This window comes from Ranitomeya imitator, chromosome 2, assembly GCF_032444005.1.
Source record: "Ranitomeya imitator isolate aRanImi1 chromosome 2, aRanImi1.pri, whole genome shotgun sequence".
Taxonomy (NCBI): Eukaryota; Metazoa; Chordata; class Amphibia; order Anura; family Dendrobatidae; genus Ranitomeya; species Ranitomeya imitator.
In genome coordinates, this window is record NC_091283.1 from 299,182,411 (window position 1) to 299,203,920 (window position 21,510).

Here is a 21,510-nt window from a genome sequence, read left to right on the forward strand (position 1 = left end):
GGGAGTCCTTCATGTGTTTTTTAGCAAACTCTATGCAAGCTTTCATATGTCTTGAACTGAGGAGAGGCTTCCGTCGGGCCACTCTGCCATAAAGGCCCGATTGGTGGAGGGCTGCAGTGATAGTTGACTTTGTGTAACTTTCTCCCATCTCCCTACTGCATCTCTGGAGCTAAGCCACAGTGATCTTGTGGTTCCTCTTTATCTCTCTCAGAAAGGCTCTTCTCCCACGATTGCTCAGTTTGGCTGGACGGCTAGGTCGGGGAAGACATCTGATGGTCCCAAACTTCTTCCATTTAAGGACTATGAAAGCCACTGTGCTCTTAGGAACCTTGAGTACTGCAGAAATTCTTTTTTAACGTTGGCCAGATCTGTGCCTTGCCACAATTCTTTCTTTGAGCTCCTTGGCCAGTTCCTTTGACCTCATGATTCTCATTTGGTCTGACATGCACTGTGAGCTATGAGGACTTGTATCGACAGGTGTGTGCCTTTCGAAATCAAGTCCTATCAGTTTAATTAAACACAGCTGGACTCCAATGAAGGAGTAGAACCATCTCCAGGAGGATCACAAGAAATGGACAGCATCTGACTTAAATATGAGTGTCTGAGCAAAGGGTCTGAATGTTTATGACCATGTGATATTTCAGATTTTCTTTTTTAATTAATATGCAAAAATTTCCACATTTCTGTTTTTTTTCAGTCAAGATGGGGTGCAGTGTGTACATTAATGAGAAAAAAAATAACTTTTTGGAATTTACCAAATGGCTTCTATGACACAAAGAGTGAAAAATGTTAAGTGGTCTGAATACTTTTCATACCCACTGTAAGGGGACAATACAAATATCTCTCCGAGGATCAGTTTATGCCAAGGAAGGTGACGGTCACAAGGGGGCAGTCTCTGCGTCTGGAGGAGAGGTTTTTCCACCAACATAGAAGAGGATTCTTTACTGTTAGGGCAGTGAGAATCTGGAATTCCTTGCCTGAGGAGGTGGTGATGGCAAACTCAGTTGAGGGGTTTAAGAGAGGCCTGGATGTCTTCCTGGAGGGTAACAATATTGTATCTTACAGTTATTAGGTTCTTTAGAAGAACGTAGATCTGGGGATTTATTCTGACGGAATATAGGCTGAACTACGTGGACAAATGTCTTTTTTCGGCCTTGCTAACTATGTTACTATGTCAGAAGGAGAAAGAGTGTGTGGACGGAGCTTGTGTGCGTGTCTGTGTGTGTGGGTGGAGAATATGTGTGTGTCTGTGTGTGTGTGTACCCATGTGACGTGTGAACTCAGGCGTCATCTGATGGGACTACTACTCTCATCCGGCTACATCTTTTGTCACATATAACAGAGGCAGCATGAGCCGATGATGGAAGAATAGTCTCATCATCCGACGCCTGTAGATCAAATTGTAGATCAAAACATTTACATATTCACATCCAAAATACATACACCGAACCCCTAATCCCGACACCCGCATCTCCTGCTATCAAAAATAATAAACCAACAAATACTCCCTGTCCGCCGTAGTCCATTTAACAGAGTGTCCCACGGCGATCTCACGTGTAGAACAGTCACATCGGGAGATGTGACCACTCTATCCGGCCTCCAGCGGTATACTAACAGGAGATAATCGCTCCCGCTGTGTATCACTGAGCCCCCGTGAGAGTTCCCTGGAGTTCATCAGCTGATCAACTCCGGTGCTCTATCTTACGGCACCGCTGCATGGGAAAGTTCTCACACAGCGGTAGTGCTCAATCTGTACATGCTCTGCCCCCGGCGGCCATTTTCCCCCACAGGCAACCACATCGCATTAATGGATGTACTGGGGGGGGGGGGGGGCTTGCACCACAGTCATTTTTACCCACAGAGGCGCACATAGGAAATCTCCCTCACCCCAGCCTGCAGCAACGCTCCACTCTTGCCTCCTCCAGCAGCGATCCTGCTCCACCGGGCCAGTAGGGTATATGGTGTGTCTTATAATCCGAAATACCGTAGCTACTCACCGATAACGGTATTTCTCTGATCCCATGACGGCACCACGGAGAGAGAGTGATCCACCCTCAGGGACAGGAAACCCACAGGTTAAAAAGACGGGACCTCTCTTCCACCTCAGTTTGGTTTATAGAGCCTTGACAGGACTTTAGCTGTAACTTAAATGGTTATTAAACAACAAAATAATTACATTTTTTCCTTTTTTTTTTTGCGACACCTCATGACTAAACATTAGTAGTGTGCACACCCACACGTGAAAGGGAGGGAATATACTGGTGCCGTCATGGGATCAGAGAAATACCTTTATCGGTGAGTAACTACGATATTCTCTTACCCCCATGACGGCACCACGGAGAGAATTTCATAGAATGTATATCAGGGTGGGATTACTGCCTCCAGAACCCTCCTACCAAAGGTTAGGTCTGAAGAGCAGGATAGGTCCAGTTGGTAGTGTTTGAAAAATGTAGAGGGAGAAGACCAAGTGCCTGCTCTACATATCTGGTCAATCGATGCTCCTGCCCGTTCTGCCCAAGAGGTTGACACCGATCTGGTTGAATGAGCTTTAATCCCTTCTGGAGCGACTTCATTGGACGAGGCGCATGCTAGAGTGATGGCCTCCCTTACCCATCTCACCAATGTTGCTTTTGACGCTTTGTGCCCTTTATTTGGACCCTGAAAACAAACAGAGACCTGCCTTTCCTACACTCCCTTGCGGCTGTTATGTATTGTGTCAAGCATCTCTTAAGATCTAGTGTGTGTAGGATGTGTTTTTCGTTTTTGGGATTTGGGCAAAACGATGGTAAGGATATTTGCTGAGCTCTATGAAAACGTGATGCTACCTTGGGCCGGTAAGACGGGTCAGTCCTAAGGACTTCTCTATCCTCTAGTATCTGGGTTAGAGGCGGGTAAGCTGAGAGAGCCTGCAAGTCACTAATTCTGCAGCCTGAGGTTAATGCTACCAGGAGAGAGGTTTTCAGGGAGATTATCTTTAAGGAAGCTTGAGATAAGGGTTCAAAAGGCGCTTTCGTGAGTGCAGAAAGTACCAGGTTTAGGTCCCAGGGAGGCGAAGTGTGGTGCATGACTGGTTTAGACCTAATTGAGGCTTTTACAAACCTTTTTATGAAGTGATTCCATGCTAGGTCACAGTTGTATAAGGCACCTAATGCTGCAATTTGAACCTTAACCCCTTTCTGACATTGGACGTACTATCCCGTCAAGGTGGGGTGGGCCCCTATGACCACCGACGGGATAGTACGTCCAGCGCGATCGGCCGCGCTCACGGGGGGAGCGCGGCCGATCGCGGCCGGGTGTCAGCTGCCTATTGCAGCTGACATCCGGCACTATGTGCCAGGAGCGGTCACGGACCGCTCCCGGCACATTAACCCCCGGCACACCGCGATCAAACATGATCGCGATGTGCCGGCGGTATAGGGAAGCTTCCCGCAGGGAGGAGGCTCCCTGCGGGCTTCCCTGAGCCCCCCGCAGCAACGCGATGTGATCGCGTTGCTGCGAGGGTCTCTTACCTCCTCCTTCTCCTTGCAGGCCCGGATCCAAGATGGCCGCGGCATCCGGGTCCTGCAGGGAGGGAGGTGGCTTCACAGAGCCTGCTCAGAGCAGGCACTGTGAAGCAGCCTGCACTGCTCTCAGATCGGTGATCTGACAGAGTGCTGTGCAAACTGTCAGATCACCGATCTCTGATGTCCCCCCCTGGGACAAAGTAAAGAAGTAAAAAAAAAAAATTTCCACATGTGTAAAAAAAAAAAAATATTCCCAAATAATGAAAAAAAAAACAAATATTATTCAAATAAATCCATTTCTTTATCTAAATAATAAAAAAAAAAAAACAATAAAAGTACACATATTTAGTATCGCCGCGTCCGTAACGGCCCGACCTATAAAACTGTCCCACTAGTTAACCCCTTCAGTAAACACCGTAAGAAAAAAAAAAAAACGAGGCTAAAAACGCTTTATTATCATACCACCAAACAAAAAGTGGAATAACACGCGATCAAAAAGACGGATATAAATAACCATGGTACCGCTGAAAACGTCATCTTGTCCCGCAAGAAACGAGCCACCATACAGCATCATCAGCAAAAAAATAAAAAAAAGTTATAGTCCTGAGAATAAAGCGATGCAAAAATTATTATTTTTTCTATAAAATAGTTTTTATCGTATAAAAGCGCCAAAACATAAAAAAATGATATAAATGAGGTATCGCTGTAATCGTACTGACCCGAAGAATAAAACTGCTTCATCAATTTTACCAAACGCGGAACGGTATAAACGCCTCCCCCAAAAGAAATTCATGAATAGCTGGTTTTTGGTCATTCTGCCTCACAAAAATCGGAATAAAAAGCGATCAAAAAATGTCACGTGCCCGAAAATGTTACCAATAAAAACGTCAACTCGTCCCGCAAAAAACAAGACCTCACATGACTCTGTGGACCAAAATATGGAAAAATTATAGGTCTCAAAATGTGGTAACGCAAAAAATATTTTTTGCAATAAAAAGCGTCTTTCAGTGTGTGACGGCTGCCAATCATAAAAATCCGCTATAAAACCCGCTATAAAAGTAAATCAAACCCCCCTTCATTACCCCCTTAGTTAGGGAAAAATTAAAAAAATTTATTTATTTCCATTTTCCGGTTAGGGTTAGGGCTAGGGTTAGTGCTAGGGTTAGGGCTAGAGCTAGGGTTAGGGCTAGGGTTAGGGCTAGGGCTAGGGCTACAGTTAGGGTTGGGGCTAAAGTTACGGTTAGGGTTTAGATTACATTTACGGTTGGGAATAGGGTTGGGATTAGGGGTGTGTCAGGGTTAGAGGTGTGGTTAGGGTTACTGTTGGGATTAGGGTTAGGGGTGTGTTTGGATTAGGGTTTCAGTTATAATTTGGGGGGTTTCCACTGTTTAGGCACATCTGGGGCTCTCCAAATGCGACATGGCGTCCGATTTCAATTCCAGCCAATTCTGCGTTGAAAAAGTAAAACAGTGCTCCTTCCCTTCCGAGCTCTCCCGTGTGCCCAAACAGGGGTTTACCCCAACATATGGGGTATCAGCGTACTCAGGACAAATTGGACAACAACTTTTGGGGTCCAATTTCTCCTGTTACCCTTGGGAAAATACAAAACTGGGGGCTAAAAAATAATTTTTGTGGGAAAAAAAGATTTTTTATTTTCAAGGCTCTGCGTTATAAACTGTAGTGAAACACTTGGGGGCTCAAAGTTCTCACAACACATCTAGATAAGTTCCTTGGAGGGTCTAGTTTCCAATATGGGGTCACTTGTGGAAGGTTTCTACTGTTTAGGTACATTAGGGGCTCTGCAAACGCAATGTGATGCCTGCAGACCATTCCATCTAAGTCTGCATTCCAAATGGCGCTCCTTCCCTTCCGAGCCCTTCTATGCGCCCAAACAGTGGTTCCCCCCCACATATGGGGTATCAGCGCACTCAGGACAAATTGAACAACAAATTTTGAGGTCCAATTTCTCCTGTTCCCCTCGGGAAAATACAAAACTGGGCTAAAAAATAATTTTTGTGGGAAAAAATCTGCATTATAAACTTCTGTGAAGCCCTTGGTGGGTCAAAGCGCTCACCACACATCTAGATAAGTTCCTTAGGGGGTCTACTTTCCAAAATTGTGTCACTTGTGGGGGGTTTCTACTGTTTAGGCACATCAGTGGCTCTCCAAACGCAACATGGCGTCCCATCTCAATTCCTGCCAATTTTCCATTGAAAAGTCAAACGGCGCTCCTTCCCTTCCGAGCTCTCCCATCCACCCAAACAGTGGTTTACCCCGACATATGGGGTATCAGCGTACTCAGGACAAATTGTACAACTTTTGGGGTCCAATTTCTTCTTACTCTTGGGAAAATAAAAAATTGGGGGCGAAAAGATAATTTTTGTGAAAAAATATGATTTTTTATTTTTACGGTTCTGCATTATAAACTTCTGTGAAGCACTTGGTGGATCAAAGTTCTCACCACACCTCTAGATAAGTAGTTCCTTAGGGGGTCTACTTTCCAAAATGGTGCCACTTGTGGGGGGTTTCAATGTTTAGGCACATCAGGGCCTCTCCAAACGCAACATGGTGTCCCATCTCAATTCCAGTCAATTTTGCATTGAAAAGTCAAATGGCGCTCCTTCGCTTCCGAGCTCTGTCATGCACCCATACAGTGGTTTACCCCCACATATGGGGTATCGGTGTACTCAGGACAAATTGTACAACAACTTTTGGGGTCCATTTTCTCCTGTTACCCTTGGTAAAATAAAACAAATTGGGTCTGAAGTAAATTTTTTGTGAAAAAAAAGTTAAATGTTCATTTTTATTTAAACATTCCAAAAATTCCTGTGAAGCACCAGAAGGGTTAATAAACTTCTTGAATGTGGTTTTGAGCACCTTGAGGGGTGCAGTTTTTAGAATGGTGTCACACTTGGGTATTTTCTATCATATAGACCCCTCAAAATGACTTCAAATGAGATGTGGTCCCTAAAAAAAAATGGTGTTGTAAAAATGAGAAATTGCTGGTCAACTTTTAACCCTTGTAACATTCTAACAAAAAAAAAAATTTTGGTTCCAAAATTGTGCTGATGTAAAGTAGACATGTAGGAAATGTTACTTATTAAGTATTATGTGTGACATCTCTGTGATTTAATTGCATAAAAATTCAAAGTTGGAAAATTGTGAAATTTTCAAAATTTTCGCCAAATTTCTGTTTTTTTCACAAATAAACGCAGGTAATATCAAAGAAATTTTACCACTACCATGAAGTACAATCCGTTGAAGCGTTCCAGAGTTATAACCTGATAAAGGGACAGTGGTCAGAATTGTAAAAATTGGCCCGGTCATTAACGTGCAAACCACCCTTGGGGGTAAAGGGCTTAAGGGTACTTGTTGCTAACCCTTTTTCTAAGGCTAGGTTCGCATTGCGTCAAGTACATGGCGTTAAACGGATGCGTTAAACGCATGTACAGAAAAGGAGCAAAAATATGTGAAATTCGTCGTCACGGTAACGCTAGCGTTAACGCATGTGATCGCGTTTTTTCATTTTGATGTCCGTTTACGAAGTATCCGTTTGTCTGCGTTTGTCACTGTCAATAAAGTTGTTTTTTTTTTTTTTTTTCCCCTTTTGTCATTGTCGGGTGTGGGCACAGACTCATTCTCCATTTTGAAAGCATTGAGTGAACTTCTGCTAGCAAGATGTTTGTGTCTGAGCTCGTCAGATTTCGCTTGATGCGGTTGCGACTTCGGCAGAGAAAGCGTAGTTCGCAAAGGAGATATTGGATCCACGAAGTGAATTTCTTGCGGAGTACATATGGTGCCTTTCACACCCTGTATGTGCAGCTTCGGGATCATCCCTTCAAATTCCAACGCTATCTACAGATTACATAGGGCATGTTAGGTTAGGCTATGGGTTGAACTAGATGGACATATAGTCTTCCTTCAACCTTAATAACTATGTAACTATGTAACTATGTAAGATGTCCATTAAGACCTTTGATGTTCTGCTCTCGCATGTGAAGGATGAGATACATCATCATCGCAGCACTTTTCGTGAAAGCATCAGTGCGGAGCAACGTTTAGTAGTGACTGTGAGGTAATTATACATTTTTTTTATCATTCTACTGACAAAGACTAGATCTCGGTATCGTGTGGCCTAATGTTCATTTAGCAATTGTATATTCTATTGTAACTAGCCATTAGATGATCATTAAAATCCTAATTTTTTTGCTTTTTGTTTTTGAATGTCGACAGATATCTGGCTACCGGAGAAACTTTTGCGTCACTGCATTATCAGTTTAGACTTGGGAAGTCAACAATTTGTCAACTGGTTCGGGAAACTTGTGATGCCATTTGGAACAACTTGCAACCACTTGTGCTACCAACACCAACATCAGAAATGTGGCTAGCGATTTCCCAACAGTTTGAGGATGTGGCTAATTTCCCCAATTGTATTGGTGCCGTGGACGGAAAGCACATTCGGATTCAGAAACCTGCGCATAGTGGTTCCCTCTACTATAACTATAAGAAATACTTTTCTATAGTATTGATGGCGATTGCGGATGCCAGGTACCGTTTTGTTGCTGTGGATATTGGTGCTTATGGCCGGACTAACGATTCCAGAGTATTCAGAGACTCCAACATGGGCCGATGTTTGTACAGCCAACGTTTAAACATACCCTCATCACGACCTCTTCCGGGGACCGAAGGCCCAAGTTTGCCCTATGTTTTAGTTGGTGACGAGGCCTTCCAACTAGGACAAAATCTCCTCAAGCCCTACTCAAGCCGTAGTCTAGACTCCAGCAGGCGCATTTTTAATTATCGCTTGAGCCGGGCTAGACGTTATGTGGAGTGTGCCTTTGGGATTTTGACATTAAAATGGCGGATTTTACTAACCTGCATGCAACTGCAACCAGAAAATGTGGACCGTGTTGTGAAGGCGTGCATCTGTCTGCATAATTTTGTGGCGAGACATGAACCCCAGGTGGTAGACCCCGATGATTGCGAGTCGAACCTCAGTAGCATTGAATCGAATGCAGTTCGGTCAACAGCACAAATAATGAGGATTCGTGATCAATTTGCACATTATTTCACACATGAAGGCCATGTTCCATGGCAAGACAGATACGTATGAAAATATTGTAAAGTCTTCCTGATGTCGTGTAAAAAGTTATGTTGTTTAACCTGATGTCGTGTAAAAAGTTACGTAGTGTAAAAAGTTACCTTATGTCGTGTAAAAAGTTGTTTAACCTGATGTCGTGTAAAAAGTTACCTTATGTTGTGTAAAAAGTTATGTTGTGTTAAAAGTTAAAGTCATACAAGAATCTTAAATTTGAAACAGTTTACTAAATGTTTATGGATTTTTCCAACAAACTGTTGGTACACAGGTTTAACATATGATATCCCATAGGGATGAAAAAAAAGGAAAATAGAAATTCACAACAAAAAACATAACAAAAAAAAAAAAAAGAAAACTTGCAACGCGGTAATTGCACCTGGCTGGGGACAGTGAACGGTACTAAAGACTTTGGTACTGCACGGGAGTATTGTCTGCCCAACTATATGATGGACTGCTACATTGTCTATGAGGTTCCACGCTCGTTTCACCCCGGCCTCTATATTGAGGGTTGTCGGCCGGCATGTCCATTCTTCTTGTTCCTGATGGAGCGGGTTCCTGGGGGCCCACAAATTCCTCTAGAAGCTCGTTCAGTCTTTGTCTAAACATAAGGTTTCTATGTGCCGGGATATTTTGTGCTACAGGCACATAGGATAAGAAAAGTAGCTTCCACTCATTAGCAGAGTATACAGACTCGCGTGCTTGCAGCTCGGTAATTTCTCGCCTCAGGTCTTTGAGCTCACTGCGACACATGTCCTCTACCCATTGGAGTCCATCCACGATAATTGCATCAGCTTCATTTTTTTGTGATGCTCGCTTGTGTCCACGCTGTGATTGCAACCGGGCACTCACACCTGCAGCAACAGTGCTTCTATCCGCAGATCGTGGCTCGCTGATGCCAGACACATCTTCAGGTTGCGTTGGTTCCACTGGAGAAGGCTCCAGTTCCTCTGTCGGTCTAGGAGCAGCGGTACTGCATATCGTGCTGTAACCCAAAAAAAAAAAAAAAAGTAAATTAGTTTCCTTTAAACAATTTTGTCTCGCACACAGACCTATTTGTACTTCCGAGCGCTGAGACAATGTTTTTTGAAGAAAGAGCAGTTGGTCGTAATGCACATACGGGGTCACCCGTTTACCACTGAATCCGCTTGGTGCATTCTGACTGTTCCGGTAGTCACGGACAAAGCGATCGCGGATGGACTTCCAACGGGTATGGACAGCATCGGCTTTAAATTTAAAAAAAAAAAAATATATATATATATAAAAATAGTAGATAGATAGTTTTAAGATATAGGAAACATTTTTCATAGTTTGCTAGGATAGTTGACATATAAATAGTAGATAGATAAGAAATAGTTTAGAAATAGTGTATAGATAGATAGATATATAGTGTACAGATAGTTGATAATTGAGAGATAGACAACAAGTGGATAGGTTGATAGGATAGAATTTTTTTTTTTTTTTTTTGGTTAACATTTTCCGATGTTACGTCACCAATATTTACCAATTTTTTTTCTTTGAGGTTGTCGACTTCTCCATGTATCGGGGATCAAAGTGACAGATTATTTGATCCCACAACTTCCGGTTCTTCACGATGTCATGGTGGGAGCTGTCGCTCTGGTCCCATATGGAGGGGTTGGCTTCCACAAGGTTGATCAGTGTCTCGTTGTGGATAGTCAATGGCTCTTCGTCAACGACAATCCTTTTTTTTTTGGCCGCTGACTTGGACTATGTAAACACAAAAAGTTATGTTGATAGTGTCAATTTCACTGGATGGCCATATTCATATATACAGAGATAGATAGATACATAGATATAGCAATAGATAGATACATAGATATAGATAGATAGATACATAGATAGATAGATATAGATAGATATATAGATACATAGATATAGATAGATAGATATAGATAGATATATAGATACATAGATATAGATAGATAGATACATACATAGATATAGATATATAGATACATAGATATAGATAGATACATAGATAGATACATAAATATAGATGGATAGATATAGATAGATTGATAGATACATAAATATAAATAGATATAGATAGATATATAGATACATAGATATTGATAGATAAATAGATACATAGATATAGATAGATAAATAGATACATAGATATAGATAGATAGATACATAGATATAGATAGACAAATAGATGGAGCGATAGATAGTTGATAGATAGTTTATAGGTATAGTAGATAGAAAGTGAATAGATAGATTGTTGATAAATATTGGATAGAATATTTCTAATTTTATATTTACCACTGGCAGTTGTGGCGACGACAGACGGCTAGGGACCTTCTTTCTTTTGTGTCCTCCGTGTGCCACAACCTATTGTGTATGTAAAATGTAAAAAAAAAATTTTTAACATTAAATAAATGTTAAAAAATATTAAATTCTCGCAAACGCCAGAAGCCTGACAAACAAGATGGAAGAACTAGAAGCAGAAATATCTACAGGTAACTTTGACATAGTGGGAATAACCGAGACATGGTTAGATGAAAGCTATGACTGGGCAGTTAACTTACAGGGTTACAGTCTGTTTAGAAAGGATCGTAAAAATCGGAGAGGAGGAGGGGTTTGTCTCTATGTAAAGTCTTGTCTAAAGTCCACTTTAAGGGAGGATATTAGCGAAGGGAATGAGGATGTCGAGTCCATATGGGTTGAAATTCATGGAGGGAAAAATGGTAACAAAATTCTCATTGGGGTCTGTTACAAACCCCCAAATATAACAGAAACCATGGAAAGTCTACTTCTAAAGCAGATAGATGAAGCTGCAACCCATAATGAGGTCCTGGTTATGGGGGACTTTAACTACCCGGATATTAACTGGGAAACAGAAACCTGTGAAACCCATAAAGGCAACAGGTTTCTGCTAACAACCAAGAAAAATTATCTTTCACAATTGGTGCAGAATCCAACCAGAGGAGCAGCACTTTTAGACCTAATACTATCTAATAGACCTGACAGAATAACAAATCTGCAGGTGGTCGGGCATCTAGGAAATAGCGACCACAATATTGTACAGTTTCACCTGTCTTTCACTAGGGGGACTTGTCAGGGAGTCACAAAAACATTCAACTTTAGGAAGGCAAAGTTTGAACAGCTTAGAGATGCCCTTAATCTGGTAGACTGGGACAATATCCTCAGAAATGAGAATACAGATAATAAATGGGAAATGTTTAAGAACATCCTAAATAGGCAGTGTAAGCGGTTTATACCTTGTGGGAATAAAAGGACTAGAAATAGGAAAAACCCAATGTGGCTAAACAAAGAAGACAGGCAATTAACAGTAAAAAGAAAGCATTTGCACTACTAAAGCAGGATGGCACTATTGAAGCTCTAAAAAACTATAGGGAGAAAAATACTTTATCTAAAAAACTAATTAAAGCTGCCAAAAAGGAAACAGAGAAGCACATTGCTAAGGAGAGTAAAACTAATCCCAAACTGTTCTTCAACTATATCAATAGTAAAAGAATAAAAACTGAAAATGTAGGCCCCTTAAAAAATAGTGAGGAAAGAATGGTTGTAGATGACGAGGAAAAAGCTAACATATTAAACACCTTCTTCTCCACGGTATTCACGGTGGAAAATGAAATGCTAGGTGAAATCCCAAGAAACAATGAAAACCCTATATTAAGGGTCACCAATCTAACCCAAGAAGAGGTGCGAAACCGGCTAAATAAGATTAAAATAGATAAATCTCCGGGTCCGGATGGCATACACCCACGAGTACTAAGAGAACTAAGTAATGTAATAGATAAACCATTATTTCTTATTTTTAGTGACTCTATAGCGACAGGGTCTGTTCCGCAGGACTGGCGCATAGCAAATGTGGTGCCAATATTCAAAAAGGGCTCTAAAAGTGAACCTGGAAATTATAGGCCAGTAAGTCTAACCTCTATTGTTGGTAAAATATTTGAAGGGTTTCTGAGGGATGTTATTCTGGATTATCTCAATGAGAATAACTGTTTAACTCCATATCAGCATGGGTTTATGAGAAATCGCTCCTGTCAAACCAATCTAATCAGTTTTTATGAAGAGGTAAGCTATAGACTGGACCACGGTGAGTCATTGGACGTGGTATATCTCGATTTTTCCAAAGCGTTTGATACCGTGCCGCACAAGAGGTTGGTACACAAAATGAGAATGCTTGGTCTGGGGGAAAATGTGTGTAAATGGGTTAGTAACTGGCTTAGTGATAGAAAGCAGAGGGTGGTTATAAATGGTATAGTCTCTAACTGGGTCGCTGTGACCAGTGGGGTACCGCAGGGGTCAGTATTGGGACCTGTTCTCTTCAACATATTCATTAATGATCTGGTAGAAGGTTTACACAGTAAAATATCGATATTTGCAGATGATACAAAACTATGTAAAGCAGTTAATACAAGAGAAGATAGTATTCTGCTACAGATGGATCTGGATAAGTTGGAAACTTGGGCTGAAAGGTGGCAGATGAGGTTTAACAATGATAAATGTAAGGTTATACACATGGGAAGAGGGAATCAATATCACCATTACACACTGAACGGGAAACCACTGGGTAAATCTGACAGGGAGAAGGACTTGGGGATCCTAGTTAATGATAAACTTACCTGGAGCAGCCAGTGCCAGGCAGCATCTGCCAAGGCAAACAGGATCATGGGGTGCATTAAAAGAGGTCTGGATACACATGATGAGAGCATTATACTGCCTCTGTACAAATCCCTAGTTAGACCGCACATGGAGTACTGTGTCCAGTTTTGGGCACCGGTGCTCAGGAAGGATATAATGGAACTAGAGAGAGTACAAAGGAGGGCAACAAAATTAATAAAGGGGATGGGAGAACTACAATACCCAGATAGATTAGCGAAATTAGGATTATTTAGTCTAGAAAAAAGACGACTGAGGGGCGATCTAATAACCATGTATAAGTATATAAGGGGACAATACAAATATCTCGCTGAGGATCTGTTTATACCAAGGAAGGTGACAGGCACAAGGGGGCATTCTTTGCGTCTGGAGGAGAGAAGGTTTTTCCACCAACATAGAAGAGGATTCTTTACTGTTAGGGCAGTGAGAATCTGGAATTGCTTGCCTGAGGAGGTGGTGATGGCGAACTCAGTCGAGGGGTTCAAGAGAGGCCTGGATGTCTTCCTGGAGCAGAACAATATTGTATCATACAATTATTAGGTTCTGTAGAAGGACGTAGATCTGGGTATTTATTATGATGGAATATAGGCTGAACTGGATGGACAAATGTCTTTTTTCGGCCTTACTAACTATGTTACTATGTTAACATTCATTGGATCAATAAATTTATGCCTGAAAAATTCAACATGTGTGCCATGTACCTTTGTGCTTTTAGCATGTTTTTTCGGGGGTGGTCTAGCAGCCTCGGGCTCAGAAGACTCCTATTCACAATAAAACAATAAACAGGATTGTTATGCCTAGCTCAATACAATGGAGTTTCACACAACATTATAGTGGTTTTTTAAAGTGCAAGCCTACCGACTGTGACGAAAAAAAATCGCAGACACGCTGTTGCTGCTGCTGCCATCTGTATCCGACATCTGTGTGCAACAAAGCAATACATGTTTAGTACACACACATCTGACGGACATTACAGACTCCCATGATGTATACTGAGATATATAGAAATGTACTTACATTTCAGGAGAGCTATTGCAACACTCTGTCACGTGCAGTAAATGTGTGGGTGGTATATTTCTCCTTTAATGGCCGAAATCACATTTCCTGTCACATGACACATGTGACCACCCTCAAACGCTATTAAATCGTGTGGTCCTATTAGGAAATTTTTCATGATTTGCTTCTGGCTGCGCTTGCCATAGCCTTCTATGGCAGAATGAACGCTTCCGTTAGTAGTGCGTTAGCTTGGCCGGACCCGAGAACGCTGCAAGCCGCGTTGAAGGTCCGTCAGAAAAAAAACGTTATGTGACAAACGCATACCAATTTAGGGATGCGTCACGATGCGTTAGACAATGCAAGTCTATGGGCGCGTTAGTATGTGCGTTACATTGCGTTTTTACTACTTAAAAACGAGTCCGTTAGACGGACACACCTAGCGCAATGTGAACCCAGCCTAATCCTTTCTGAAGGAATTCTAGCACTTCCTTAATTGGGATTTTCCCCGACACACTGACATTTGGATTAGAGAGGAACTTCTTCCAGACATTGCCATATGCTCTGGTAGTTACAGCTTTCCTACTGGACAAGAGTGTTGAAATTAAATTTGAGGAAAACCCCCTCTTTGCTAAAAGTTCCCTCTCAAATTCCATGCTGACATGTGTAGGTTTTCTACTTGTGGAGGGTTTATTGGCCCTTGGCGTAGAAGATTTGAGATGTCCGGGAGAACCCATGGCTCTGTTACAGACATCAAGCGTAACCATGGAAACCACGCTCTCTTTGGCCAGAACGGGGCTATCATAATCACTCTTGCCCTGTCCTCCCAGGTTTTCTTCAGAACTAATGGAATTAATGCTATCGGAGGAAAGGCATAAGCCAGTTGGAAGTTCCAGGGAATCAGAAAAGCATCTAGGGTCACTGGGTTCCCTCGTGGGTCGATTGAGCAAAATGCCTGTGTTTTCCGGTTTAGATAGTATGCGAACAAATCTATTTCCGGTATTCCCCAGTAAGCTACAATGCAGTTGAATATCTCCTGGTTCAACTCCCATTCCCCTTGCCTTAACTGTGTTCTGCTTAAAAAAATCTGCCGCCTGGTTCTCTGTCCCTTTGATGTGAAGAGCTGACAGAGAAGATAGATTGGTTGCTGCCAATGTCAGGATAGATTTTGTCACTTCCATCAACGAACGGGACCTTGTTTCCCCCTGGTGATTGAGGTATGCCACCACCACCCTGCTGAGTTTTTCTGTTTCTGACCAAGGGCTTTGGGCAATTTGATCTTTTAAATGAGCCCCCCAACACCATGGGCTCGCATCCGTGGTTAGGGTTATCGAAACTGGCCATACCCATGGAACCCCCCTGGTTAAGTTGGTCGGGTCTATCCACCAACCTAGGGAACATATTGTTCGTGAGGAGATTTTAAAGCGCTTTTCTAAATCCCCTTTTAAATCGGAGTTGTGCTTCTAGTATCTCCCACTGGAAATCTCTTGAGTGGTACTGGGCCCATTGGACTGCTGGCATACAGGCTGTCATTGACCCTAACACAGACATTGCCTTCAGTAAAGTGATAACTGGAGAAAGCCTTATTTGAGTTATTAGTTGTTATCATATTGGTAACTTTCGTCCCCGGAAGACGACATTCTTGTTTTGTCAAATCTATCATTATTCCTAAGTACTGTTGTATTTGTACTGGAATAATTCTGGATTTTTCTAGATTCAACATGCAACCCAAATTTGACAAGGCTGTCATCACCTTGTCTAGCTGTTGACTGCAATGGTGTGAGGATCTGCCCACTACCAGGAGATCGACCAGATATGGGACTATTAGTATGTCTTGCTCCCTTATATGCCATCACTTCAGCCATCAATTTCGTAAATACTCTCGGGGCTATAGCAAGGCCGAATGGGAGAGCTCTGAACTGATAATGTTTCAGTTCCCCTTGCATCATCACCGCCACTCTGAGGTATTTCTGGTAACTGGGATGGATAGGCACATGATAGTATGCGTCTTTCAGATCGACTACAGTCATGAAACAAGACAGATGAATGGATCTGACACAGGGTTTTATTGTTCCCATCTTGATACTTTGGGTCACTAGATATATTTGTTCAATTTTTTCAGGTTTATTATTGTTCTGAATGTCCCGTCTGGTTTTGTTCGAAGAAAAAGAGGAGAATAAAATCCCATATCTTTCTCCTGTTGTGGGACCTCCTGTAGGACATTCTTTGCGAGGAGACTGTATATTTCCTTTTGTAGGGCCAGTTGTTCGACCTCTGATTTTCTCTGTGGTGTTATCACGAAATGGTTGCGTGGCATTGTATGAATTTCAATTTTAGACTTGTCTTTATTAAACTCAGTGTCCACTCGCTCCCTGATATTTTTTCCCAGGCTTGAAGGAAGTATGTTAGTCTTCCCCCCACCTGGGGCGCACCTTCATTGGGATTGCTTCTTGTTGTCTGGTTTGTTAAACATGAAGCCACTGCCTTTAAATCTTTTATCTTCCTAGCCTTCTTTTTGTTTTTGGGGGGCATTTACGCATGAACTTCCTACCCCGAAAGGGCCGTTGGTAAGATTGGTTACGAAACCCTGGGAAGGCTTTCTTTTTGTCTACGGCTTTCTCGAGGATGTCATCTAGGGTAGGCCCAAACAAAAATTCTCCCTCACATGGTATGGAGCATAATTTTGCTTTTGTTTGTAGGTCTCCTGGCCAGCATTTGAGCCATAATGCTCTTCTGGCTGCATTCGAAAATGAAGCTGACCTTGCCGTCAGTCTCACAGAGTCTATGGAAGTGTCCGCCAAATATGCAGCAGCACCCCTCATTACCAACACGGAATTTAATATTGTTTCCCGTGAGGTTTTGCTCCTCAATTGAGACTCTAGGTGGTCCAGCCACACCATCAATGCTCTTGCCGTGCATGTAGCGGCTATTCCTGGTTTTAAACCCCCGCTAGCTGCTTCCCAGGAGCCTTTTAAGAACACCTCGGCCTTCTTGTCCATAGGGTCCTTAAGGGTCCCCATATCCTCAAAGGGTAACGCAAATTTCTTAGAGGCCTTCGCAATAGCGACATATATTTTAGGTGCTTTTCACCAAGAACATGCAGGGTCGTCGAACGGATATTTTCTTTTTGGAGCTAGGAGGACTTTCTTGTCTGGCCTCTTCCACTCTTTTTTTTTATTAAGGTCTGTATTTTTTCGTTCAATGGAAATACCCGACGTTTTTTCTGCTCTAAGCCGCTGAACATAAGGTCTTCTGCAGTTTTTTTAGACCGAGTGTCTGCTAGCCCCATAGTTGTTCTAACCGCTTTTATTAGCGCATCTGTTTCTTCTATAGGGAAACAGTTACGACCACTCTCTGATGATGTCGAGGATGATGAAGAGGACAGGGAACTATCAGAACTATATTGGATACTGTGTTCCTCACTAGAACTGGGATCCGGGGATTTACGTCTTGATTTGCGTTTTCTTTTAAGGCTTTTTGCGTTTTTCAATGCATCTTCCACCTGAGATTTAATTAGTTCTTTAAAGCCGGATGCAAATCTTGGGGATTCTTCACTTAAAGTTCTCTCTATGCAAATCGCACAAAGTTTTTTTGACCCATGTGGTAGGTAAATCTGAAGAGCAGATTGCACACACTTTGCGCTTAGTTTTCCCCGTACATTTCTTTTCCCAGGGACACAATAAAACCCTATTTAGAATATGTACTTTCACGGAGTCCACTTACCCTCCTGATATGAGGGGGGTACCGGTTCAGGTCTTGGAGATGCGTCCTCAATTTGAACCGTTGCCATCCTTCTGGATCCACTGAAGCCACTGCTGCGTTGAGATCCAGAGCTGTGGCGCTGAGTAGGCTATGGTTGCGGGTTCTGTTGCGGCCGTTTTTCCGGTAGGGGTAGCAGAATTTCTTCTGCGGGTTGCTCTGATCCACTCATGGTGAAAATAGCTGAGCAGTGATTCCAGGCTGCTCAGCTGTTTAAATTCCCCGCCCGCAGCGCCTAACTTCTGGTTTCCAGGCGCCTCTGCGCTGACCCGGAAGTACTCCCGCCGCGCCTGCGCACTAACCTGTGGCCAGTCTCGTGCGCCACTGGAGCTTCTGCTGCACGCCATGCTGGCCGCCGGTGCCTGGGGGTATCGGAAGTGCCGCCGCTGCCTTCATATCGGCTATTCCTGTTGGTGGCCGCCGCCACCATCCCCCAGGGCCCCAGACCGGCGGTAATTTACCAGGTAGCCGCCGCTACCTATTACCGGTCACATGATAAGAGGGAAGAGGCAGACCAGATTCCTCTTCACTGCCTCTTCCCAGCACCTACTCAGGGCCCACCGACCCCGGATTGTGCCCTCGGGGACAAAAATCCACTTAGACCGCGGCAGGGCCCCCTGCTGCTTGAATCCGACCAGATGGTCCCCGGAATCCCGCGATGCAGGTAAGTTCACCTGTAGGTTCCCCGTCAGGGACAGGAAACCGAACTGAGGTGGAAGAGAGGTCCCGCCTTTTTAACCTGTGGGTTTCCTGTCCCTGAGGGCGGATCCCTCTCTCTCCGTGGTGCCGTCATAGGGGTAAGAGAAAATATAGTATTCACTTATATTTGTTTTGTGTCTATGAATATTATAAATTTGAACATGGTATCTAATGATATTATGGTTTTCAATGGAGAATGAAAAATAAGAGGTTGAGCAAGGAAATGACACTTTTTTTTAAATAATATATCTTTATATAGCTTTCAAAATGCATATAAATCCACATAGAAAACGCGTGGATTTTACACAGCGTTTTTCTGCCAAGAGATGCAGAAACCTTGCATAAATTTCTGCAAGCAAATCCGCAACGTGCGCACATAGCCTTATAGTAGAGAGCTGAGGTGCTGTAAAATTAGATCTTGGCATTTGGAAGATGCAATGGAGACCTTTTTTAACCCCTTTCTGACATTAGAAGTACTATCCCGTCGAGGTGGGGTGGGCCCGTATGCCCACCGACAGGATAGTACGTCACAGCGATCGGCCGCACCCACGGGGGGAGTGCGGCCGATCGCGGCCAGGTGTCAGCTGACTATCGCAGCTGACATCCGGCACTATGTGCCAGGAACGGTCACGGACCGCCCCCGGCACATTAACCCCCGGCACACAGCGAACAAACATGATCGCAGCGTTCCGGCGGTATAGGGAAGCATCCCGCTGGGAGGGGGCTCCCTGCGGGCTTCCCAGAGACCCTCGGAGCAACGCGATGTGATCGCGTTGCTCCGAGGGTCTCCTACCTTCTTCTCCCTGCAGGCCCCGGATCCAAAATGGCCACGGGGCTGCATCCGATCCCTGCAGGGAGGTGGCTTACCAGCGCCTGCTCAGAGCAGGTGCCGGGAGGCCTCCAGGAGTGCACGTCAGATCGCTGATCTGACACAGTGCACAGCAAAGTGTCAGATCAGCGCCGAACAAAAAGTGGAATAAAAAGCGATCAAAAAATGTCACGAGCCCGAAAATGTTACCAATAAAAACTCGTCCCGCAAACAACAAGACCTCATGTGACTCTGTGGACCAAAATATGGAAAAAATTATAGGTCTCAAAATGTGGTAACGCAAAAAATATTTTTTGCAATATAAAGCGTCTTTTAGTGTGTGACGGCTGCCAATCAAAAAAATCCACTAGAAAACCCGCTTCATCACCCCATTAGTTAGGGAGAAATTCAATTTTTTTTTATTTATTTCCATTTTCCCATTAGGGTTAGGGCTAGGGTTAGGGTTAGAGTTGAAGCTATGGTTAGGGCTAGGGTTTGGATTACATTTACGGTTGGGATTAGGGTTAGGGGTGTGTCAGGGTTAGGAGTGTGGTTAAGGTATAGGGTTTCAGTTAGAATTGGGGGTTTCCACTGTTTAGGCACATCAGGGGCTCTCCAAGCGCAACATGGTGTCCCATCTCAATATCAGTCAATTTTGCATTGAAAACGGCGCTCCTTCCCTTCCGAGCTCTGCCATGCGCCCAAAAAGTGGTTTACCCCCACATATGGGGTATCAGCGTACTCAGGACAAATTGCACAACAACTTTTGGGGTCCAATTTCTTCTCTTACCCTTGGGAAAATAAAAAATTGGGGGCGAAAAATCATTTTTGTGAAAAAATATGATTTTTTTATTTTTACGGCTCTACATTATAAACTTCTGTGAAGCACTTGGTGGGTCAAAGTGCTCACCACACATCTAGATAAGTTCCTTAGGGGGTCTAGTTTCCAAAATGGTGTCACTTGTGGGGGGTTTCAATGTTTAGGCACATCAAGGGCTTTCCAAACGCAACATGGCGTCCCATCTCAATTCCAGTCAATTTTGCATTGAAAAAGTGAAATGGCGCTCCTTCCATTCCGAGCTCTGGCATGCGCCCAAACAGTGGTTTACCCCCACATATGGGGTATCGGCGTACTCAGAACAAATTGTACAGCAACTTTTGAGGTCCAATTTCTCCTGTTAACCTTGATGAAATAAAACTAATTGGAGCTGAAGTAAATTTTTTGTGAAGAAAAGTTAAATGTTCATTTTTTTTTAAAACTCCATTTTTGGAGGAAAAAAGTGCGTAGACAGTTTTAAAAGAAATTGAAAAGTCAGGATAAAGGGAATCTCTGATGTTATTATTCAGAAATTCACACTTGGCCCTCACTGCACATTCAATGCTGTCAATCATAAAAGTGAAGTTTGGCCAGAAAGACTGGTCCTGGTCTTGTAGGGACCATATGAACACATTCAGCAGCACAGAAGAGGGAGAAGGTAGATTCATCCAATAAGATATCAGGGTTCTATGAAGCCAACAGCATCATTACCCTCCGCTTTCTCTTAGAGGACCATCATATTTTTCTTTTAGTGATTTTCTAACTTGTCAGTTCATTCTACGTACACTGTCATTTGGCTTTGTAGTTTACAGATCTCGGCAGGAAAGGGTTAGTGTCATCTAATCCCAGGGGGTAGGTGGATCCTCCAGGTTGTAAGTTCTATAGAAAAGGGCTTTCAATGTCCAAAGCCATTTGAACAGTTTTGGGTGGAGGAGAATGTTGTGGTCTACAGGTAAAATGGTGATCACACGATTGCAATACGGCCGGACTACAAGATCGATAAAGCAGCTGTGGCACCCCAGGAGTTCAGGTACCACAGTGGTGCTGCCTTCCTCTCGGGGAGGGTAGTGACATGCTTGGAGACAAGTGGGATCCCTTTGGCAGGTAAATCTTACACACAACACATTCTAACTCCAGGCCAGATGGGGGAGCTCAAAATCCTGTTTGAGGGGAACTTCC

At 43.2% G+C, this 21,510-nt stretch overlaps 1 protein-coding gene and 1 long non-coding RNA gene across 4 annotated transcripts in view; both read right to left on the bottom strand.

Annotated features, from left to right (window-relative positions):
- Positions 1-21,510, bottom strand: part of LOC138663337 (oocyte zinc finger protein XlCOF8.4-like) — a 41,476-nt gene that overhangs the window by 12,051 nt on the left and 7,915 nt on the right. The gene's annotated exons all lie outside the window — the stretch shown is intronic.
- Positions 8,802-10,990, bottom strand: LOC138663340 (uncharacterized). Of its 2 annotated transcripts, XR_011318166.1 has the most exons (4): positions 10,886-10,990; positions 10,104-10,327; positions 9,720-9,825; positions 8,802-9,584 (listed from the first exon to the last, which is right to left on the bottom strand). It is a non-coding gene; the product is annotated as an uncharacterized lncRNA (long non-coding RNA). The 2 variants fall into 2 exon arrangements; XR_011318165.1 differs by having other exon boundaries at positions 8,962-9,825.